The 26315-nt window shown below is 40.3% G+C and overlaps 1 protein-coding gene and 1 non-coding gene across 9 annotated transcripts in view; one reads left to right on the top strand and one right to left on the bottom strand.

Annotated features, from left to right (window-relative positions):
* NTRK3 (neurotrophic receptor tyrosine kinase 3) overlaps nt 1-26315 on the bottom strand; it is a 629741-nt gene that overhangs the window by 373159 nt on the left and 230267 nt on the right. The gene's annotated exons all lie outside the window — the stretch shown is intronic.
* Nucleotides 19259-19412, top strand: LOC142751140 (5.8S ribosomal RNA). The gene has a single exon (XR_012882721.1). It is a non-coding gene; the product is annotated as a 5.8S ribosomal RNA (ribosomal RNA).

Raw genomic sequence — 26315 nt, 5'->3', positions numbered from 1 at the left:
GGCCACCTAGTGGTTGTGAGTAGAATTGCAGCATGTCAAGGGTTGTGCCATCATGTCGCGATATTGTATTGAATTCATTTCATTAGAAATTTGTGTCATCAACCAGATTCAAGCAAGGGAAAGGGTTGAGACATATATATGACTTTCAGAATACATTATAAATCATAACTTCTAAAATGTATTAAGTATAATAATTTTCCATACAAGATCTAGGGTGCCTTCTTAAGTAAAAAAAAGTGTTTGTCATTGGATGGATTGCATCTTCAATTAAGTGTACAGAGCTTCTGCTAATTCCCCTGACCACCTTGCCTCCCCCGACCATACATTTTTCCTTGCTTAAAGGAAACAAAAAAGGAGAAATGGATCTTTGAAATGTATAGATTCAATATAAATACCATGGCTCTTCCTTCACAAAGATCAAGGTAGCCCCTGTAGAATAAATACCAAAGTATAAACACATAATCGTGTTGCTGAATTAAATAAACATGTGTCGTATTGGAGCTATACATTTCCTGATCCCCAATAGATGAAATGAAATGATTGAGTCAGTATAGCCGATTTGATGCAGCTTCTTAGTTCAATCTCTTATACCTCTTCTGCTATTCGTAGAGCTCCTGCGACTGAATCAGTTAGAGTAACTATAGCAACACAAGAAGAAATCATAACTTTCTTTTGTTTGCACTAAAACAACAACATACCATCTCTTGATGACGGAGACTCCTTTCTGTATTTGCTACTACACATGTTTCACATTTTGCAATGGTCCATAGGCATTGGAGATTCGGTAATTGCCATTGACAAATAGTAACAATGGTAATTTTCTCAAAGCAATGTGATGTTTTGTGGAATTAATCTGTGGAGTTTTTTAGGCATTTTATTATGACTGTAACTATTTATTTATTAAAAAATCTTTTAGCAACTACAGTACTTAGGCTTCGTTCACATCTGTGTCAGGGCTCCGTTCAGGCAATCGGTTGGAGCTTTCCATCTGGGGAACCCAAGAACAGAACCCTGACTGAAACAAATGGAAACCATAGGTTTCCGTTTGCATCACCATTGATTTCAATGGTGATGGACCCTGTGCAAAAGGTTTCTATTTGTCTCCGTTGTGGAAGGGTTGAATTGTTTTGACAGACGCAACACCGTAGTCGACTGCGCTATTCATTCCGTCAAAACTACAGAACCCTTACACAACGGAGACAAAGGGAAACCATTTGCACCTAATCCGTCACCATTAAAATCAATGGTAATTCAAACAGAAACCTGTGTTTCAGTCAGGGTTCTGTTCATGGGCTCCCCTGACAGAAAGCTCAGACGAAACGTCTGAACGGAGCCCTGACGCGGATGTGAACGAAGCCTTATCCAAGTAATGTAAAGAAGCAAATATGTATGGAACAGCACCCTAGCAGGTTAACCTCACAGTTGGTGCAGGGCTTCAGAGGAGCGACCACTCCTCATAAACAATAGAAAAAGATTTGCAAGGAAGCAGCACTCAATATTAGAAAATGTATTCACCAAGTTTTCTCACCGCACCAGTACCCTTGAAAATGCCTTTATAGAGAGGGTGAAAGGTGGTGAAAAAACTTGGTGAATACATTTTCTATCTTTGAGTGCTGCTTCCTTGCCAATCTTCTTCTATCCGTGTAATGTTGTGTTCCTCTTAGGCCTCCATAGTCTGCGCCAATTCGCAGGCATTTCTTTATCAACGGAGGCCAATGAGACGTTTTAAGACTGAACTTTCAAAAATATGTATCATCCTTTACAAATTTTCAACATATATTACATTTAAAACTACACTGTCCCAATCTACCAACCCCACCTCTTTATGATATGTATTATATATGGAAAGGGGAATGTTGTTTTTATTATGTCTGATGAAGATCTCAGTTTAAGGTTGAAGTGCATTGCATCTAATAAAAATAAAGGATAGCCATTACAATATATATATATATATATATATATATATATATATATATATATATATATATATATATATATACATATATATATATATATATATATATATATATATATATATATATATATATACATATAGATATATAGACATATAGATATATATAGATAGATAGATAGATAGATAGATAGATAAAGTCTAAATACAATGTCAGCTGCACAGCCTTGTAAATCATAGGTTGGTGCCGACCTGCCCAGGTCAGGGCTAACAGACCTGCTGTAGTAGAATCCAAAAATCAGGCAGCAGTCCAAGGTATAAGCAAGGTAGAAAAAGGTGCTTTATTGGTCCATATACACACGACGTTTCAGCTCAACACAGGAGCCTTTCTCAAGTGAACAGATTCATGTCATGACCACACATTTATAGGAGAACCAATGTTATAAAAAAGTAGTGCCAATAAAATGCAACAACACATATAAGGTTGCCAAAAGGTACATAGTGAATTCATATATGCAACATTAAATGAGTGAGGAATGTGTTAAAAAGATACTATCACAACAGGACTGTAATACATAACATAATACATTACAGAAAGTTATATAGTTTAACAATCTTTAAATTGTATATAATTAGATAGGATCCTTATTCTCGGTGAGTCCCTCAAGTGTAGTGATATCTACACATGTGCACGATCCTATCTAATTATATACAATTTAAAGATTGTTAAACTATATAACTTTCTGTAATGTATTATGTTATGTATTACAGTCCTGTTGTGATAGTATCTTTTTAACACATTCCTCACTCATTTAATGTTGCATATATGAATTCACTATGTACCTTTTGGCAACCTTATATGTGTTGTTGCATTTTATTGGCACTACTTTTTTATAACATTGGTTCTCCTATAAATGTGTGGTCATGACATGAATCTGTTCACTTGAGAAAGGCTCCTGTGTTGAGCTGAAACGTCGTGTGTATATGGACCAATAAAGCACCTTTTTCTACCTTGCTTATACCTTGGAGTGCTGCCTGATTTTTGGATTCTAGATAGATAGATAGATAGATAGATAGAAATTATCTATCAGCATTATCTTCTACAATTCTACCCATGGCAGCGCCCATAGAGAAGCTTTTTTGTTGTTTTTTCCCAATCTTGTAAAACATTCAATAATTTTTTTTTTTTTTTAGCAGATCTGTGACTTCTGGGAATCAGTAGTTTTTAGAGGCAGGTTAGTTATAACAATAATATCTATGCTTTAGTCACGCCTCTAAATATGACAAACGACTTAAATTCCCTATGTTGCTAAAAGCAATAAGTACTTCTTATAATGGTGATGAAATAACAAACAATTATTTTTTTACTTCTGCTGTAAAATATCCCAGCAACAAAAGAGGAGAAAGCTGAGAACACTAAACAACTCTAAAATGTGGCAAAGTGCTTTTAGTTTCTATATTATCAAGAACTGGTAATGGTGCTAAAATAAGAAGCACATATTCCTGTGCCCACAAGCAACTGATTCAAGCTTATATTAAATCAGTAACACTGAAATGACTTCTAATTTCTTATGGAATGTTTCTCCTTGGCTTGCTCATACTAGAAAATAAGAATCCTTATTCTTGCCCTGAATAATAAAATCTTCCAATTAGAGAAAACGTACTATACTTTGTTGTCAATATTAAACTTAGCAAATTAATGTGCAGCTCTGAAAATATATTTCCCTAAATATATGTGTTCAACATATTCAGATTATGTGATTCAACAGATGTCTAGTGTTTAAATGACCTGCAAATATATTTAGATTCTATGATGAACATCCTAGCTTCAATAGGGAAATTTTCATATTGAAGACTGAACCAATAGGCACCAAAAAGTTACCTCCTTCCAAGAAAAACAATTCACTACTTCATTTATTAGTAAATATAGTAAACCAAGTTTTGTCCAAGACACTTGAATGGTCTACCATGCTCAATCAACTGATATACTATTTTATCATGTACACTTTTTGTAAATGAAAAAAGGCCATTTAAAGTTTTTGGTGGTTCTCATTGTAGTATTACTACATGTACAAAAGAGTTATTCTTCATAAAAGGACCCATTGACATCAATTGGGGTATTTAGAACCGATGAGAAGCATATATTTTGTTATTTTAGAATATTAAAGCAACTGGTTAGGTGCAGGTAATATTTGAACATTTATATCAGGGATTTCCTCAGTTACTCATTGCTATTACTATGATAGTACAAATTATATAGCATGTAGCTAATACTGAATTTCAGGGAGCTATGTGAATCTTGATCAGGGTCGAACTTGCTCACCAGAGTACCAGAAAATGCTCTGGAGGGGTCAAGGCTAAGATACAATAACTGTGACTGGGCTGGTAATATGTATTTAAATTATCAGAACTGCCTGTTAAATATGGGTGTTTTTCAATAGCTTGAAAGATCTATGTGATGAATATAATCTTTCCTATTTCTTCTTCTAAAAAAAAATAACTTTCCACTAACAGGAAAGTTATTTTTTCATTGATAGAACTAAGGTTATACCAATAGTTTGAGGAGCGTAAAGAGGTTTCACCTACTATTGGTGTCAACCAGTGTATGGCCAAATCGGAATATGTTAGGTTTGAGATAAGATAAGGAAAGACACACTTGTATACACAAGATCACATAATCACAGGCTCACTGTCATGTCCATGGCTGCGGGCCATCAGGTTCACTCACCTCCTGATGGCCGCAGCCATGGGTCGGCGAGCGCTGGCCCCTGTCTCCTCCTCAGGAGACGCCAGCGCTCACTTCCACTCACCGCGGCTGGGTCCCATAGGTTGTGCGCGACACTCTCGTGCCCGCACTTAAAGGGGCAGGGCGCGCACCAGACTTTGATGCTAATTAGCCCATGAGCACCCTGGACTATAAGAAGGGTCCAGCCCCTTTCTGCAATGCCTGAGCGTTGTTTGTCTCATCCTAGTTTGTCTAAGCAAATGGTCTCCTAGTGTTTTCCAGTTCCCAGTGTTCCCTGTTCGTGTTCCTGTATCCTGTATCCCGTGCTATCCTGGTCAAGAGCCGTGCTGAGCTATAGTCGTGTTGTGCTGTATCTATGCCTGCCCTGCTACTCCACGCCTGACGTGTACCTGCTGCCTAGTCCCAGCCGAGCCTGCCTTGCTACTGTCCGAGCTGTCACAGGTACCCTATACAAACTATAGACTGTGACCTGCGCCCTGTTGGACAGCTGACATACCGCCAAGGTGGTATGGCCCAGTGGGTCCACAAAATCAACGTGACACTAACTAGCGGGAAAAACAGCCTAAAAGACTATCGAGTGCAAATATATTTGTAATAATGTTCAACACTCCCAGCTCAACAAATGGCCAATCATGGTCCAGTATTTATTTGCCAATATTCCAATTGTTTTCAGGATTACGATGCAAATAGGTCACACATTTTACAAAAAATACAACTTAAGATCACACATAAGACAGTTTTCTAAAGGTATAATATAGAGAAATAATGAGTTTGTATTATATTTCAATACATTCCAAACAATGTGGATAGTTACATACCACATGTGTACTTAGATATGTTGAAGCATAACATTTTTCTTCTCAATTCCTGACTGTCCTTGTGGCAAATAGGGGAGGTCCCACAAGCCCTAACCAGGTGTGGTTGCCTATATCTCTGCCATTTATCATCACCAGAAGACTCAACATCAATGCACTACCACTTATAATTCTGTGGATTTATTAAAGAGGTTTTCTCACCATAGACATGTATGACATATCCACAAGATAATCCATCAATGTCTTTTAGATGGGGGTTCTACTTCTGGGACCCCCTCCCCACCTATAAGGAGAACGGGGGCCCTCTAAACCCTTTTCTGCCAGGTGGTGACAAATCTTACACGTTAAGATAGATATTGAAAAGAGAGGTGGTTCCCATAATGTCTACGACAGGAAAACCCCTTTAGCTCAATTGGTTAAATGCTGGCTAAATGACGTCTGCCATGTGGGTAGCGTACTTCAGATAAATGTATCATCCATTATGGTAACATTATTGAATTGCAAAAGTTTAAACTAAGCTCAAGTGATTCTTAATTCTGCCTCACATTGGATTATACCAGTAAGGTGTCTGTAAACAGCTTTCATGCTTTGCCGACAAATGGGATTGTTAGCCTTGCCAGGCATTTCTTTGCAAATTAGTACTTACAAATATTTCACATTCATGCAAACAATCACTGCCAATGCAGCCACCTGTTCTTTATGCTACCCTGGTAGGCAGCAGCCCCAATGTGCAACCTGATGCTTTTTTTTTAACATGTGCCACTCAGCACTTGTATGTTTCCCAAATGAACCAAACAATCCCAGCAATTATAAACAGACTAAATTGTTGGCACCCCAAACTGGACTTTTCTAGAGGAAATTCTATAAATGACAATAAAGGCAGCATTACACTTCAGATTAATTTACAGAAATGGAGCTCTGCTTATGTTCTATCCACATGAAGCGGGCATTATGTACACATGAAATGAACATAAGCACAGGATGCATTTTCCTTGAATTGTTTCCACTCATCCTGTGTTCTTTGGTTATTTACTCATACGAACCTTGGCCAATGTAAAGAGAACAATTGCTAAAGGGTATTCTAGAGGGCAGGAATATTTTCTGAAGCAATGTGCATCTAAATCGTAGTTTAAACACCACATGTAAGCTATCAGAGCCGCTAACGAAATGTCAAAGATTCAATTTCTTTTAGGTCTCAGGCTTTTCACATTGCCAGCCATCCTGATTGACACATATATATATATATATATATATATATACACAAAAAAAGCAGTGAGTTTAAAAATGCAAATAAAGCGCAAAATTATTATAATAAATTTTATTTTGTATTTGCCTAAGTGCAAATGCACCGGAAATATTACACATTGAATTCCAAATCAAAACGATAACAAAATTCATTAAGTTTATGTTAACCCCTTCCTGACATCCGCCGTATATATACAGCGCACGCCGGGTGGGGGAATATGGAGCGGGCTCATGGGCTGAGTCCACTCCATAGAGTGAGTGTGTCGGCTGTGTGTTACAGCCGACACTTCCGGGTTACGAGCGGGATCGCGCTTTAGCGCGCTCCCGCTTGTTTAACCCGTTAAATGCCGCGTTCAATAGAGATCGCAACATTTAAATTACTAAAAACAGGGGGGCGACCTCCTGTAACGTCTCAACGGCCCCCCCGCGGCGAGATCGGGGGGAGCCGTTGGTTCACACGGCTGCCTGGGGGTCTGACGAAGTCCCCCAGGTCCGCCATCTTGGTACTCCTATGAAGCTCTGCCTCCATGCAAGCGATCTAACGATCGCTGGTAGAATTCCCCTAGGGAGACTAATAAAAAATGTAAAAATTAGTTAAATAAAGTTTTTTTTTTGTGTAAAAAAAATAAAAATATTAAAAGTTCAAAAAAAAACCCTTTTCCCATTTTCCCCCTAGAGCATAGTAAATTTTTTTATAAATAAACATAATTGGTATCGCCGCGTCCATAAAAGTCTGAACTATCAAAATATATCATTATTTAACCCGCACGGGTTAGCCAAACAAAATAAATTTTCTTTTTTACACTTAGGTTTTTACTTGTAAAAGTAGTAAAATATAGAAAAAGCTACACATATTTGGTATCGGCGTAATTGTATTGACCCATAGAATAAAATGAATATGTTGTTTTAATTGTACAGTGAATTCCGTAAAAATGGCGCACGAAAAACCATGGCGGAATCGCAGTTTTTTTCATTTTCTACCCCACAAATATTTTTTTTCCCGTTTCCTAGTACATTATACGGCAAAATATATGGTGCTACGAAAAACTACAACTTGTCCCGCAAAAATCAAGCCCTCATAGTACTATATCGACGGAAAAATAAAAGCGTTATGGCCTTTGGAATGTGAGGAGGGAAAAACGAAAATGAAAATCTGAAAAAGGGCTGCGGCGTGAAAGGGTTCATCTTTTAAAGAAAGTAAAGAAAAAGGAATATTAGGCTGTTCAAAAAAATAGCAGTGCCAGTATTTTTCTTTAAAAACTCAAAAATGCAATGTATAAACTCAATTTCATTTTCAGATTTCACTTTACTGAACTACAAGATGTAGCCAGCTTTACCTTGACTTTTAACGCATTAAATAAACAATGGCTAGATCTCTTATCTTGACTTTTTCAATGACTTTTTCCAATGACTTTTTATTGGCTTTTGTTGTGTGACATCACGCTGCAGCAAGTTATCAGAATCAAGTTAAAGATGGCTACATCTGTAATATTTAGTGGCATAACAATTGTTTCTGAGAACTACTTGACATCTGTGTTGCATTGAGGCGACCAACTTCTGGCACCTCTCATCAGGTATTCCAGTCCAGGAAGATTGGACGACATTCCACAGTTCTTCTGCATTTTTGGTTTTTGCCTCATCATAAACCACATTTTTTATGTCATCCCATAAATTCTCTATGGGATTGAGGTCAGGGGATTGGGCTGGCCACTCCATTACCTTAATCCTGATTGTCTGTAACCACGATGTTGCTCGCCTACTGGGGTGTTTTGGCTCTTTGTCGTGTTGAAACACCCATATCAAGGGCAATTCTTCTTTGGCATGGGGAAACATGATCTCCTCAGAAACTGATCCATGATCTCTTGTGTACGATAAATATGCCCAACACCATGGTATGAGAAACATTCCCATATCATGATTTTTGCACCACCAGGCTTTACTGTCCTCACAACGTACTGTGGCTTGAATTAAGTGCTCGGGGGTCATCTGACATACTGTCTGTGGCAACTAGACCCAAAAAGAACAATTTTGCTTTCATTAGTTCACAAAATGTTGCGACATTTCTCTTTGGGCCAGTCAAAGTTTTCCTTGGCAAATTTTAACCTATTCAGGACATATCTTTTTTTCAACAACGGAACTTTGCGGGGAGTTCTTGCTGGGAACTTGGCTTCACTTAATCGTCTTCTGATTGTAGCAGTACTCACTGGTAACTTCAAATCTTCTTTGATCTTTCTGGAGGTGATCATTGGCTGAGCCTTTGCCATTTTGGCTATTCTTCGATCCATTCGAACAGTAGTTCCCGGCTTCCTTACGCATCTTTCAGGTTTTGGTTGTCACTTTAAGGCATTTGAGGTCACTTTAGCTGAGCAGCCTATAATTTTCTGCACTTCTCTATAATGTTTTTCCCCCTTCAATCAACTTTTTAATCAAAGTACGTTTTTTTTTATCAGAACGATGTCTGGAACAACCCATTTTCCCCAGTATTTCAGAATGAAATGCACTATAACCAACATGTGTAACATTTGCCACCCTCCTACCTTAAATAAGGGCCACAATTTACACCTGTTATTCCACAGAATGAATGACTTCACCAATTTAACTCCTCATTGCTATTATTTTGAACCAACCCCTTTCAATTAATGATTCAATTACTCAGAATGAGCGGCACACGTCCTAATTGTTGGCTCGGTTTATTTTCTACTACACTGCTACACGTACAGGTAAATTATTTGGGGTGTACGGTATCTGCCTTAGATATCTTAACTATTTTAATGCAATAACTAATGATGTAAAAAAAAACACTCCAGAAGGGAAACAACATTGAATACAATGCACCAGCCGGACGACTATTGTTCAGAAGCTCATCCAATATGTGCCACTGGCCATTTCTTGATATGGTAAGTGACACGTGTCTGGGCTCTTGCATAGCAACAAATTTAATCCAAAAGTACATTTGGTGAAAACCTCAAATCTTCTTAGCACTCGTGTACTCTGATCTTGTCACTAAATCTCATCCAGGCTATTCCCTATAGATGTCAGACTATTTTCCACTAGTCATCTCTGTCTCTCTCGGAGTTTGCACACTGCCTGTGACATGCATGCTGCTGCACATGGCACAATTTGCAATCTCTCTTGTGTCTACTTCTGTGTTTTAGACCTGGATCTTTGACTATTCAGCATCCTGCTCAGAATTTGGAATGATGAATAAGACTATAACTTCTGATAGATGTGATCTAGCCACACCTCTGTATGTGATGCTTGGGTATCATGAAACATGTACAGTAGGTACCCTAAGTTACTGGAGCAGACTGTGATTTCTCCAATGAAGATGGTGGACGGAAGCTGGATTATTAGAAATTTGATAATGCTTAAGGAAAAATTGAAGAACATGGTTACAATGTGGGCTAGGTTTGGAGGTGGTGGGTATCTCTTTAAGCCTACAATCGCTATAAATGGACAAATCCCATTTGAAAAGATTTGTAAATAATATAATGTGTATGGGAAGCTGTTGTGGCATCCCTGCAGACTTTCAACAGTAAAAACTGTTGCAGAGAAAACACAATAAATGTGAATGTCACCAGAAAGGTAGAATGAATCCCACCAATGTAGCTTGGAAACGTGAACGCAAATTTATAACAATTGCTTTTTTGCTCTAAACACTCAAAGTTGGTCCAAGATTGACGTATATCTTTGGCTACACAATGTTTTAAGTAGATAATATAATGAAGATGCATAATTTATATGAAAGAGTCACACTCAGATAATTATTACCACTACCTCCAGTTCTTCATTTGCATTTACTGAATTAAAAAAAAATCAGTTTATTCCTGAAATACATGTAATAACATTAATAACCAATTCTCTGGTGCTAAATAATCTTACATATTCAAAATGTAGCATGATCAGTAAATATTGCCTTTAATTGAAATGTCAGAAAGCTAAGCACATTTTTCATTACCCAAGATGTTGTGTCTGATTCATAATTTAAAATAGAAATGAATGCAGATTGCCTACATTTTGCCTTTTTACAAATTCAAGAGAAAAGAACACGGTCTTGCACAAAGGCAAAAAATCAAATGATCATGGACAAATGATTCTGTATTATATATATTGATTTCCAGGCTGGTAATGATCACTTCCAATTTCATGTTATATCTGAGACCTTTGAAACCCCATTATAAACAACATAGGAGAGGCCTGAAATCCTAATAATACATCGATATGTAATTTTTGCCTAAGATACAATCCTCAGCCCTATGCCACATACTACCTGCATTATTTATTCCATCTCATCGTCCTCCTACCCTTCTGCTATTACTGTACTCTTAGTTTATGTAGAGACATGGCACCATCATATTGCTTCTTTTTATTGTGAGCAAGTCCTTTGTGCTGCACAGAATAAATGCTGGTGACCACAGGTATTGAGTGTATTATATATACAGACCATGTGATCAGGGCCGCCATCAGGAATTTCTGGGCCCCATACAGCCATGATGTCTGGCCCCCCCTCCATTACCGGGGGTGGGCAACGGAAAGTGTGGCGCTCACGTTTGTACGTTATTTGCATTAAATGATTTTGGTGCTGATGTCAATTACAGTGAAGGAAACCATGGAGCCGGCAGTGACCGGTTCATGCTCCGGATTTTGATCTATTTAGCTAAAACGTATCCGACTGTATGGCATATAGTGGGATACGTCGCCTGGGGAATGGCCCAGGGGAAACTACTGAAGTCACTGTCCATGAACAGGGCTGGAGCCTTCTACTAGCGCTCTGCCCAGGGACTATGGCGCTGCTCCTGATGTCCATATACATAAAGTGACGTCCGAAGCTGCACAAAGCCTGAGTACACGGCCGGAGCGTCGGCACCATTCTGGCCAGGGATTCCGGCCCTGGAGAATCCCCTGATGTCACTTTACATATATGGACAGTGATGTCAGGAGCTCCCAGGGACAAAGTCCACGGGTAGAGCACTTGTGATGCTGCCTGGGGACTCCGGAATAACAAAGTTTACTACGCCATTTCATCCTTCAAAAAGAAGGTAAACCGACGTCCACCAGCCCGACAGAGGCTAAAAGGACATAATGGAGCCCTGTAAATTATTGTCTACGTTGTTTATACTGTAAGGTAGGAGATTTCCTGACTACACGATAAACTTAGGGCAACAATACGATGTGAAGGGGCCTTAAAGAGGCTCTGTCACCAGATTTTCAAACCCCTATCTCCTATTGCAGCAGATCGGCGCTGCAATGTAGATAACAGTAACGTGTTTTTTTTTAAAAACGAGCATTTTTGGCCAAGTTATGAGCATTTTTATATTTATGCAAATGAGCCTTTCTTAAGTACAACGGGGCGTGTTTAAAGTTATGTCCAAGTGGGCGTGTATTGTGTGTGTACATCTGGGCGTTTTTACTTCTTTTACTAGCTGGGCGTTGTGAATGGAAGTGTATGATGCTGACGAATCAGAATCATCCACTTCTCTTCGTTAACACCCAGCTTCTGGCAGTTCACAGACACACAGCGTGTCCTCGCTCGTCCGACGCGATGAAGTTCCTGTGGGAGGAAGTGAGTGACGTCACAGCGTGATCTCGCGAGGACACGCTGTGTGTCTGTGCACTGCCAGAAGCTGGGTGGTAACGAAGAGAAGTGGATGAGCAAACACGAGTTTGCTTAAAAAAAACTAATTGCTAATTGTGTGAACATACCCTAAGGCCTTATTCACACGACAGTGTCCCGCCGTTTTTCCCGGCCGGTTTTAATTAGTTTTGCATCCGTTCCGGGCCGGGCATATCTGGACAGTGACATCAGGGGCAACTCCTGAAGGGGAATCCCCATGTGTCCGGTGATTCCACTTCAGGAAAAGCCCCTGTCGTCTGTGTCCATTTATGGACACTGAACGTTACTGGCTTCTCCTGGTGTGGAATCCCCGGTCACAGAGTGTTCAGGGATTCCACTTCAGGAGTTTCCCCTGATGTCACTGCCCAGATATGGACAGAGACATCAAGCGCTCTGTCCAGGAGCGGAATCCCCGAACACACAGGGATTCCGCTCCTTCAGGGAGCTAAATTGGGGCTAGCACATAGCAGAGCAGGGACGAAGCTACTGCAGTAGCAGCCGCAGAAGCTGCTAGCGGCGCCATCGGCCATGGTAGGTGTCGCCGCTAGCAGCTGCTATGGCTGCTATAGCTCTAGCGATGCCTGAAGAAGCGCCAGGGCGGAAAGGAGGCTGATTCGCCGGGCCAGGGCGATTTGGGAAGGGAGCCAGCGCAGCGCCCCCTTCCACCTGCTGTACACCCCAGCCCTGCCACACAGTACCCCTGCACATAGCAGAGCAGGGACGTCGCTATAGCAGTACCTCCACAGTGTTACCTCCAGCATAGAGCGCTTCTTCTGAATGAGATACACTCCTCCTCCTCACATGCACTCTGCGCTGTGAGGAGGAGAGAGCGAGTGACGGTAGACACGGCCATCACTCGGGAAACATTCCGGTGATGGCCGTGTATTACCCGGCCCAATAGACTTCTATGGGAGCCGGGCGGCCGGGTAAACGGCCGAAAATAGGGCATGTCCCATTTTTTGACGGCCGGTTTTCCCGGCCCGTCAAAAAATCGGTCGTGTGAATAGCCCTTTAGGGGTCTATTGTTCCTACTGCAGCCGGGTTACGGCTGATTTATGAACGGCCGTCACCCGGCCGGGAAACCCTGTCGTGTGAATAAGGGCTAATAGGCATGCAGCTTATTTAACCCCTTCCCTCTTCAGCCATTTTTTGGATTTTAACTTTTGTTTTTTCCTCTCCACCTTCCAAAAGCTATAATTTTTTTTACTTGAGGGCTTGTTTTTTGCGGTACAAGTTGTAGTTTTTCATGGCACCATTTATTGTACCGCAATAATGTACTGGGAAGCTGAAAAAAAAATATTTGTGGGGTGAAATGCTGCACGTGCATGAGGTTCTGACAAACCCCATTCACATGAGTTGGGGCTTATTCAGACTAACGTGTTAATCGTCTGTGTGAAGGACGTTTTTTTAATGGCCGTCACACGGCTGCATGTATTTCTATGGGGCTATTCACACGGTTGTTGTTCTAACGGATCGTGTGAAGGGCCTGTAAAAAAATAGGACATGTCCTATTTTTGTGCGTTTTCACGGATCCCTCAATAGACTCAAGTCTATGAGGGATGTGTGAAAACGGGTCCCGCACGGCTGCAAATCGGCCACAAAAAACGGCAGTTCTTCACGTCTGATTTCACACACGTTGGTCTGAATATCGCCTTAGGCTTTTTTGCCCGAGCAAAAGTTCAGTGTGGCGTCAGCATATGGTGCGCGGCTGCGTGATTTTCGCGCAGCCGGCATCATTATGACACTCTGTTTTGATGTTACAACACAGTAAAGAAGGGGGGGCTTTTATGTTTCCCTTCACTTCTTTACCTACTGTAGCGCGAATCACACGCGTCACCCGGAAGTGCTTCCGTGTACCGTGCACGATTTGCCCGCACCACGGGCAAGTATAGGACATGTCGTGAGTTTTACACAGCGCACACACGCTGCGTGAAATTCACTGACAGTCTGAACGGCCCCATTCACTAACATAAGTCCGTGCGACGTAATAAGTATCACGGACGTATAACACGTTCGTGTGAATAAGGCCTTATATTGTAATTTGTAGTGAATTTTCAGTGCGCAATCCGCACCAAAAATAGGAGGCAAGTAAGTGGCTTATTCAGATGTCCATGTTCGGTCTGTGATATAAGGACCGTGTATCGGCCATATTTCCCGGACCGACCACAGTTCAGGGAGCCGGGTTTCTAGCATCACAGTTATCTATGATCATAGTCCCTCCCTTCCCGTGGGAATACTGTCCCCGGTCCCGTACTGAAAGCATCATTACAGTATGGGACAGTAATCCCGCAGAGAGGCAGGGACTCCCAGCAACACTGATAACTATGATGCTAGGAGTCCGGCTCCATGAATTGTGGTCAGCTTGTGAGATACAGCCGATACACGCTCCGTATGTCACGGACCAAATGCAGCCGTCTGAATAAGGCCTTAGTCTAGTTACACAGTGCGGTGAAATCCCATTTTTTTTGCCACAATTTTTGCAAAAACGTGACTTGACCGCACTATGAGAATATAGCCTAACAGCACTTTTCATGTTTTGTATCTTTTTTTTTAATGCAATTTTCGTAATTGCGGCACAAATCACGCGGTTTTGCCGTGATTTTTATATAATTGCGGCAAAACTGCGCCATTTTTGCCGCGATTACGAAAATCGCGGCAAAAAAAAGCTAGGAAAACGAAAAAATACCCAAAAACTTTTTAACCAACTTTATACAATCTACAAATGGGGTCAGGGGGATGGGAATCAGGATGGATAGGGGCACATACTCACCAGCCTGCAGGTCCGGTCGGCAGTGTAGAGGAGCTGGGGGGCGGGATCTCCACACGCAGCTTCAGCACATGCTGCATCTTCCCCGTCCAGTGAAGCTACAACAGGTATGCAGGGGCTGCCGCGAGTGTTGCTAGGGGAGTGTCGCTAGGGGGGTGTCGCTAGGGGGGTGCCGCGGGCGTTGCGAGGGGGGGCCCGTGAGCGTTGCGAGGGGGGGCAACAGTCCGAGGGGGGCGACGGCAGCCCGGCGGGCCCCTTTTACTTCATCCATGTGGCCGGGCCCCTGACGGGAGTACCAGTAATACCCCCCTGATGGCGGCCCTGCATGTGATCACCAATTTAGAGTGATCTACTTTATTTTTATTAAAGAGGTCTACCCATGAACTTTATTTCCAAAAACATAACGCCAATAATTTTCTATGGTAGTAAATTATTTTTATTATTATTTTTAACTTTTTCTGCCTTTAAACGGTCCCCTGAGATTCTGCTCCTTCTCCCTGCAAATCTCCATTCTGTGGGCGGCTCCACAGACTACATTTCCCATGATTCTTCTCGAGCTCTGCCTGTTCTCATCTTAGTAAAGTGTGCAAAATCCCCTCCCCCAGAGTGACGTGTTACTGTATGTCATTTTGAGTTACAATTCATATTACAGCTGATACTCCCTTTAGTCTTTATTAGACCTTCACTTTCACAATTAGGATGGGCAGAATCAGAGTTTTCTGAATGCCCCCTGAGTACATCAGAAAGCTGCAGGGGGGGGCATAAAAATAGCACATATGCTGGCAGTGCATGCGTACAGGGGGGAGGGGGGTTTGACAAAATATATAGTTGGGATCTATACATTCATGACCAAAGACAGAAAAATGCATCATGGTCTCATATACGGGCAACAAAAAGACACAATAATACTCCCGACAGGGAAAAGGTATGTTGAAACTCAGAACCAATGGAATCTTTCTAATTACTTTCTATTGAGAAAAGATGTAACTATGATCATGTTTGTGAACAAACCCCTTTAAAGGGTTATTTCCCATACAGATTTCCATGGGGCTCATAACAATATTGCTTGGAAATTCATAGCACTGACATCAGCAGAAGCTTCCAGAGAGGTAGCGAGGATCTTTTTGTTTATGTTCCGATAGTAAGTCAAACTTTGTAATGGCACCTAATATCTGGGCAAAAACAACATTTTCAGATTTGCTCAGAGTTTCCCTTTAAGCAGATTGCTGAAGGATGACTATAAATTTATCCTCCATCACTTAGGAATTTCTCATGCTGTAATATAGTGTGAACAAGTCCTCACTACAGCACGGAATTACCCTTAATGGCATGTTATGTTTTTCTTTTTATTAATATTCTATCATGAGAATAAATATCTGCTACAATAGTGTTATTGAAGAAATTCTACAAATTATCAAAGTTTAAGTTACTGCGTCAAAGCTCTGTGGTAGAAATCTCATCAAATAATTCCGCATATCAGCCATGGTTTCATTTGGCTAACACACTCAACTTATTCTTCCATGTTTCATGCTCACTTTAATTTCCTATGTCTCTTTCTCCTTGAATTCAGCCCAATTCAATTTTGCTGCCCAGCCATGCAAATCCATACAGCTGCTAAATGGAGATCACCTTCCTTCTTTCAGAATGCCATGTTGATGGACATGACTGCTTTAATGCCATCTGGCAGTCTTGTATGGGTCTATCTGCACTGCCAAACTACAACAAATAATGTTCATTCATATATGACTTTATTAAATAATATTTTCAACGAAAATACATGAAATGGAGATATAAGCCTCGGAGCTTCATGTTGTGACTTTAACATGCTATTTAGTATTTTCAGTCATTTTGGTCATATTTATGGGTAACAGATGTATAGTCACAACTGATAGTCATTACTGGTGGTTAGTACCCTGAGAAGTTGTCACCCAGCTTTATGCAAACTACGAAAAGCAGATGATCAGCATGAACCACCTCCATAGATCCTACCCAGATAGCCGAATGTTTTAAATTGTGTGAAAGAAATAGGGAACTACCACTAAAAGATAATGGATGGATCCTGCTGTGTTCTGAAAAAAAAAGCTACCAGGTCTTACTCTTTATTATCAAGGGCACTGTGATTCTCAAACCTAGGAAGTTGATTCTATCTTCCCTATTATGTCAGTCATGCAAGGTGAGATGTTTCATCTGTTGTGGGTCCATCATAATTAAAATGTTTATTAACGGCAACAGTAGCACACAATTAAGACATTTTTATCTGGGTTTTACTACAAGAACCCCAAAATGAATTCAGACCACTAAATAAATTCAGCCCCCCACCCAGACCAGACCCTAAAATGAAGCCAAACCCCACTCCAGGCCAGATCCCAGAGATAATTCAGACCCTAGACCAGGCCCCAAAATAAATTCAGACCTCAGAGCAGATCCAGGGTATTTAACAGGTGAGTACCATATTTTTTTTATTTAACTCTCAGACAACCCATTTAACCATTAGATTTGAATCCCATCACTTATGTAAATCAAATACAATAGATAACGTCCAGAGGTGGGTCTCCTTGGTTCCACATTCCCGGTAGAAGCCGCTTTTGTTGCTATGGCGGTAGTAAGCAGGTATAATTTTGTCACGCGCTGACTCCAAGCCCAATGAACACAGGCACATCTGGCATTTGTTAGTACTGCCAGATGGCGAGTCTCACCCCGCTACACACAGACACTACACACTCATCACACACTACACTATCTACACTATACACACACAGAATACACTACATGCACAGACTACATACACCATACACATATAATACACACTTGCCAGTTTCCTCCTCTGCGGTGCTTGATCAAGCTCATGCCCACCTCCTAATTTTGATTTTGCTGTGGTCTTGCATGATATTTGCAATATTGCTAATTTTCAAAAAAATCTCAACAGAACTGTGATGTGTAAAAACCCTGGTGTTCTCCCTATAATCAGTCCCTGGTTAGCCATGAGCCCACTTAACTAACGTGAGAGAGAGTGTGCATTAAATGATTTAACGATTTAACTTATTATGATATTACTATGCGTAATTAGGTATTACATAGGATTGCAGGTAAATCTACGATATTCAGAACATGAATTCTTAAAACACTATGTTTAACACTATGCATTACTGTACTTAAATATATTAATCATTGTAATCAGCGTCGGACTGGCCCACTGAAGGTCCGGAGGATCCTCTGGTGGGTCCAAGCACCAATCCAATGTTTGTCCACTAGTGGACAAAACTGCATCTCTCTGGCCCCGGGAGTCGGCCAAGTCAGGAAAGGGGGCTCGCCAGTGGTCCCGGATCATCACTGACTATGGAGGAGCAGAGAGCCATTGGCTCCCTGCCCCACTGCTTACTCTTGTGGGCCACAGGCTGTTTAAGGCCTGTGGCCTACTAGAGTTCGGGAGGATGCAGAGGACATCAGGGTCCCGGCGCTGGTGATGAGATGACATTACTGCGGACACTATGCTCAGGAAGAAGGCACAGGACTCAGCCGTTTGTCGTGGGAATGGGGTTAGGTGTGTTTTTTTGTTTTTTTTTTAATTTGCGCAAAGGGGACCTAACTACTATATGGGGTGAAAAGCGGACCTAACTACTATATGACGGCACAAAGTGAACCTCACTACTATATTGGGGCACAAAGTGGACCTAACTACTATATAAGGACACCAAAAGCCGATAACTACTATATGGGGGCACAAAAGGGGACCTAACTACCATATGCGGACACACCGACAGACCTAACTACTATATGGGGGCCCCAAGTGGAGTTAACTGCCATATGGGGACACAAAAAGGACCTAACTACTATATGGGAGCACAAAGGAAGATTTAACTACTATATGGGGGCACAAAGGGGACCTAACAACTATATGAGGGTAAAAAGGGGAACTAACTACTATATGGGGGCACAAAGGAAACCTAACTACTATATGGGAGACCAAGAGGGACCTAACTACTATATGGGGACACAAAGGGAATTTTACTACTATATGAGGGCAAAAAGGGGGAGCTAACTACTATATGGGGGCACAAAGGATACTTAACTACTATGTGAGGGCACAAAGGGGGATTTAACTGCTATATGGGGGAACTGACTACTATATGGGACAAAGGGGACCTAACTACTGTGAAGCAATACTTAGCGGTGGGTCACTCGGCTCGCACGTCGATGAAGAACGCAGCTACCTGCGAGAATTTGTGTGAATTGCAGGACACATTGATCATCAACACTTTGAACGCACCTTGTAGCCCTGGGTTCCTCCCGGGGCTACGCCTGTCTGAGGGTCGCTGACGCAACCTAACTACTATATTGGGGTGCCAAATGAACCTAATTACTATTTGAAGACACAATATAGGACAACCACTATATGGGGCACTAAAAAATACTACTAATGTATGGGGCAGAAAGGAGGTCTTAACTACTATATGGGAGTACAAAGGGGACCTAACTACTATATAGAGGAAACAAGGGGACCTAAATACTATATGAGTGCAAAAACAGATACCTAGCTACTATATGGGGCACAACAGAGGATTTAACTACTATACAGAGGCACAAAGGGGGACCTAACTACTATATGGGGGCACAATGAGGACCTAACTGTTATATGGGGGCACCAAGGGGACCTAACTACTTTATGGGGCACAAAAGAGTGCTACTATTGTATGATGGCAGACTATTGTTTGGGGGCAAAAGGGAGACATTACTAATGTTTGAGAGCACATAAGGAGTCATTACTATGTAGGAAGTACAAAGGTTGCACTATTACTCTTTGGGGGCACTATTACTGTGCGTGATCTAAATGGAGCAATATTACTGTACAGGGGGCACTGTTACTATGGGAAGCACAAATGGGGGTACTATTACTATATGGGCACCAAGAGGGGGCATCATTTTCATCTGGGGCACTGTAAGTGGCAAGTTTTTGTAGACGGGGGAGGAATAGATGGGTAGCAGTCAAAGATGTTTGTGTTGCTAATTCTGCAGAGGCGAGTCATGGCTGAAAGATGTTGTCATGTAGTTCTGGGACAAATGAAGAAGAAAAGGGAAAGCAAACGACTCCAATCTCGGAAGACGTCACATGTGAGTCACACATTTCATTGTACTGTATTAACTTATATGGTATGCAGAATGTCGGTGTTGGACTAGTATTTATCACTATATAGTCACTATATGGTGGTAATATTGGTCTTTGTTTTACTACACACGTTTTACTACACAATTAAGTGTGGTCTTGCATTATTTCTATATAGTTATATGGTTGGCTTTAAGAATGATTTCCCCTTGTGGGTCCAAAGTCCTCCAGTCCGACACTTATTGTAATTCAGGTATATGTATTTTGCAGACTGTCATAGTCTTTGAGCGAAAGAGATTAGATATGCTACACCACACCTTTATAATTTTGTGTAACTTACTTTTGAAAACATTTTCAAGATTTATTTTTCTGCTTTTACCCTAAGAATATTTCCATTGTTTTTTTTGGAAAAGCTACATGATGCCTTCTGTATTTCTTTCTAAATAAACCTTGTCCTTGATTTCAATGCATATGTAGTGTTCCCTAGCAACGACATCTCATGCACTTGCCCTTTTCAATATGCACATGCTAACAGAGCATACTGTGGATGTTCACAATGTCCAGCAGCTGTAGCAAGGACTTGTTGCAGGGAGGCACAAAGAAAGAGCATAAGCAATGCACATCTAAACGGCATTATTTTTATCAGCTTGATAAATGTTAAAGAAAAACAATTACATTACATTATAAGGCTTTGGTTTTACAGCAAGGGTGGCCATACACATGAATATTGCTTATTACTGTTGTCGGCCAAGCATGCATGTTTATTTCAATGGGGAGAGGGAAATAAGCCGCTGATTCCCAGCCGAAATTTGTGAATTTTGCCTAATGCGTATGGGCATTTTAATGCAAGTAATTATATATCCATAGGTGTAATGAGCACTTGCGCTTCTATGGTAAGCCATATCTCAAAGTTGTATCTATCTATCTATCTATCAAAAACACATTCCAGCAAAATGAAACAAAACGTGTAAATTTGTGCATGAACGCCTGTGACTGCAAATTTATACAGCACACAAGAAAATGGCGACAGCACACTGCGAACACTAATGCCACCTAAGCCACTAAATCTAAATAAATATTACTGCTGAACGTACTTACAATATTGAGGTTCTTTGCGCCATTTATTCTAAGAGTATGTTCACACGCAGTGTTTTCAGGCATATTTCGGGGCGTTTATGCCTAGAAAAACGCCTGAAAAAACGGAAGCTGATCGCCTACAAACATCTGCCCATTGAAATCAATGGGAACAAACAGCATTTAGTTGATACAGGGTGTCTTTTTACACCACTGTTTTAAAAAAATGGAGTGTAAAAAGATGCTCCGTAAAAAAAGTAGCATGTCACTTCTTGAGGCATTTTTTGGAGCTGATTTTCCATTGCACATTATGAAAAATGCCTCAAAAAAACTCCTCAAAAGAAGCCTGAAAAGAAGCCTCAAAAGAAGCTCCAAATTCATTTTCAGCTTCAAAAACGCCAGAAAATCAGGAGCTGTTTTCTCTTGAAAATAGCTCGGTATTTTCGGACGTTTTTGAGTTTGTGTGTGAACATACCCTTACACTGGCGACGGACGTCGCAGAACAACACGCTGAGATTAAACTATCTTCTATTGAAAATTCTAGGCACGCAATCCGACAGTTTGAAAAAGGTCTGATTGTTTGACTGAAACGTCACTACCATTTATCTGTGGATTGCCAATAAAACATATATTTTGTTAATTTGCGATTTTTCTGGAAGATCAGCAGCACAACCAGATAGATTTCATCAGCAGGAGAGGACAACTTCCCAATAATGGGTGGGGCACGTAGCAAAAATGTCCCAGGTCCAAAGGAGACAATTTGAGATACAATATCAGAAAAAGGAACTGCAGCACTTAAAGTTTCCAAAAATGTGCCGGTTTTTATTCACCAAGCATGTAGCCCTTGCTTGATAAAGACCCATGTTGGGTTGAAAGGTTGCAAGTGCTACATGCTTGGTGAATAAAAACCGACACAGTTTTGGAAACTTTGAGTGCTGCAGGTCCTTTTTCTGATATTGTTACTATTCAGGCAATGAAACAAACACAAGGTGTGCCTGTCATACACAGATCCATAGTGTGCCATTACGGTGACTTGTGCAAAGGAAGTCTGAATTACTGATGAACGCTTACTGTAAAAGGTGATAGTGAGTGGTTCAGGGTTAAAACACTGAGCAAAAATGTTTTGTTAAATCTGCACTTGGGCTTTACATTGGGTTTATACATTGGGAAGCACTTCAAAGTGCCCATAGACTACCATTATCCAAACCTGACAAAAGAGTGTCCATTTGACATACATTTGTCATGTATACTGTATGTCAGTATACCTTTTTATCTAGTATTAAACGTTTGCATGCCAAATGTATGCCCCAGACGCAGTGTGAACAGAACCCAATGGACACTGCAGTTTTGCGTACTCAGCATGTGAGAGCAATTACCTGTTGATTTTCGTTTTGTTTTTATTTGCTTAGTTTAGATGACTATATTTGAATAGTAAATCAATTATGTGCAACATTATTTGGTTAATTGCTCATTGATAATTATGTCATGAAAAAGTTGTCAAAACCGGAAAACTCTTCGTCTTGATGTTCTCTGTTCTCCATTGGGTAGATGAATAAGATATTTCATCCATGTTACCATGCAATATTTTGGCTTAATCTATGGTTTTTTTCAATCTTTTTATTTTATTTTATTTATAACACTGCTGTCTTCCTATGTGGCTGAAGGGTTTATGGGCCCCCTCATGCACCAGGGCCATTTGTGACTGCTACCTTTACACCCCCTACAGCTACGTCCCTGGGGTTAGGCTTCACTTGGTTATAATAGAATATAATCAATTTAATTATCTAAGTCTAAAATCCATTTTCAGCGTTTATCATCCATGATTAATATGTATTGTACCAATTAAGTTTGACAATATTTTATCCCTCTTACTTTTCAATTTCTTGGAGATCTAGAACAGGAGGAAGGACAGCCAAAATCATTTCTTTCTCTTACCATGAGACTCACAAATATCTCTAATGCAAGACTAAAAGGTGGAATAAAATGTCATACTGCCAACAATCTAGTCAGTCAGAATACAGTATGTCTTTTCTAAAAGTTGGATTAACAAGCTGAGAACCATTTAAAGGATTATAGCAAGCGTTGTATTAAGAAAGGAAAAATACACTATTAACTTTACATAAGGATCTTGAGCTTGTCCGGGTGTTTAACATTCATTATGTTCTGCTCATATAAATGCCACCTCCTTCTTTCAGTCTGTCACAGCAGTCATTTCAGTATGGAGGTTTCGAGACACCAGCTTTGTTTCAGTGCATCCTTCACGCCAAGTTTTGAAAGTTCGTGGTGGGAAAAAAACAACAATGCAATGCAAGCTGGCACCATGTATAGAGCTCTCTGTCAGCTACGAAACACTTTCCAATTAATTTTCAGATAACTTGGTTGAACAGAAGGATATTTTAATGAATGCAGTTGACCTTTAAGAATAATTAATATCAGGATAACAGACTAAACTGAGAAAATGATAAAGATTATTTTAATATATCCACAGCCAAAGCAGTTCCTACCACATTTTTCGTGGAATCGTTCCTCCCTTATCTCTTATTCATTTTGATCTTGTCTGCAATTAGTGTTCCAAGATACCGGTGGACTGACAAATAGTCCGCAGTCTAAGGTAAATAAAACCATCAGGTTTCTGCATCTGTCGAAGATCCTGTTGCTTAGCAACAAAGGAAAAGCAATTCAAGTGACTATTTGATTCCCGTTCGGCATAAAGCGTGTTCAAAGAATAACAAGTAGAAGCATGTGTTATTCATAGGAGGAGGGATACATGTACAGTGCCGCCACCTATCCTGGCCTGAAGCTTCTACAGTCCCCTTGAAATCCATCATACTTAGCTGGTGCCAGGTATTCTTGTCACAGCATGGTTATGACGCTGGCAGCCAAATCTTCAAAAAACGTGTGGAACACTTATTACATTCTGTTTACTTCAAGCTCATCATTTGGAATGAAAATTATTTTCCAAGACAGAACAGCCTTATATTGCACCTTTACAGCTAATAATTACTCCGGCTTGTTATTTAAAGGGTAAGTACACACATAGCGTGAATACTGCAGATTTTCCGCAACGGATATCGTGGCAGAAAATCTGCAACATAATACAGTAGCAATAAAGTGGATGAGATTTGAACAAATAAATAACGAGTGGAAAAAACGCTCAGAAATTTACCGGCAGTGCTGCTTTTTTAATCCACAGCATGTCAATTGTATTTGCGTTATCGCTGCTTACTTGTTGTGGGTTTTCCCCGTTGAATTCAATGGGGAGGTAAAACCCGCAACAAATAGCAGATGCTGCATTTTATTGCGGCGGAATTGCAATGATTCCGCCTCAAAAAAACGCAACTTAGAAAAAATCTTATACTTACCAAGAAATCTGTGTTTCTTTGCCCAGGCCGACCTCCTGACATGATGTTTCATCTCATACGACTGCTGCAGCCAATCACAGTCTGCAACAGTCACATGGGATGAAACGTCATCCCAGGGCTGCAGGACGTCAGGACGCTGGAGGGAAGTGTCGCCATAGTAAGTATCCATTTTATTTTTCAGTGCAGGATTTCCGCAGTGGACATTTTGGTTGAAAAACTGCACCACAATTTGGTGCGGTTTTTCAGCTGGAATTCCCTGCGACGACAAGGGCGAATACTCTGGGTGCTTATCTGCCCAGTGTGAACATACCCATGGGCTTGTGATTTGCAGATAGGCTGCAGTTTCATCCATTAATAGAATAAAGCAAACAAGGACTATTAATTCTTGATCTACTCTGATATGTAAAGGCTTAAGAAACAAGTTAATCCATACTCATGATAGAACAAACTATTCCTTCAGTTGTGATGCATCAACACAAAGATTACCTTTCTTAGAAGTGCAAATTACTCTCTGTTTTTGTATGGATATCATATAAAAATCTTCAATTTATAGCTAGCTAATAGGAATTCACAATTTTTTCAATTTTGCCCTTTTCTTTCATGGTGCCTAAGAATTCATGATCCTTCCTCTGGCTACAATGTTTTACATTATTCCACCAGAATACATATGTATGACATATATATTGAGCAAAACACTTCAGTTTGATAGAAGCGGCACTAGAATGTAAGCTGCAGCTACCTGGTAATGTCTTGCTAGAGTCACCATAGGACTTTGAAATAGAATTTCAGGATCCATCGTGTCTCAGTCACATTACTTTGACATAAGACTTCGGTTACGACAGGATTGATATTTCTGTAGTAAACTGTATGATTTCAACAATATGACAAGTGTTGCTTGTATTATTCTTTCGAAGAAAAGAAAGTCGTGATAAGGAACGCACCATCCATCCCTCAAAGTGTCCTTATAAATGGATATCAATAGTGTTAGCACTCTGCTAATTAACCTTCCAGCTTCTTGTCCAAAGTGGCAAACATATCTTTAGGAGTGATTGATAATATATGTACCGTCATTTTGGATTTGCACGAAGCGGTGATCTTTCATCAACCTTATATCATATACGTTCCTCTATCCAATTAGACATATCACTATTATCTTTCATTTATGAAGCTTTAACATTCTTTAGAGTTGTACATTATAAAAAAGACGGGATATAAACGTAAAATAAGAATCACATACAAGTTAACATAAATTCTAAGAGGATGGAGAACACCTAGTGTGGAAGTAGAGGACATATGGCTAATTGTTAATGAGGATTTTTTTTTTTGTGATTATAGGACAAATCTTATAGTGAGAAAAAGAAAGTTGCAGAGAATAGAAAATGTTTGTAGTTATAAGTGGAGAAAGAGTAGAGTTCAGCTAGGGACTATTAGTATATGAGGTCTTAAATTTAGGGTAGCTATAAGAAGGGAATTGTTTTATAGCATAAAAGTTAGCGTTTTATTGTAACTCGCAATACATTTTTATTATTTTGTTTAATTTTATTTTCAAATGACAGGCTTTTGTCATTGTTATGCAAAATTAGCCATAGAAGCATGTGATACAAAATCCGAGTACAAGAAATATGAAAAAAAAAATATGTTCAATGTATCATCTGCACATATAAGGCATATATGTAAGG

This window comes from Rhinoderma darwinii, chromosome 3 (assembly GCF_050947455.1).
Source record: "Rhinoderma darwinii isolate aRhiDar2 chromosome 3, aRhiDar2.hap1, whole genome shotgun sequence".
NCBI classification, from domain to species: Eukaryota; Metazoa; Chordata; class Amphibia; order Anura; family Rhinodermatidae; genus Rhinoderma; species Rhinoderma darwinii.
The sequence above is the reverse complement of the archived record's forward strand: the minus strand, read 5'-3'. Positions and strand labels throughout refer to the sequence as shown.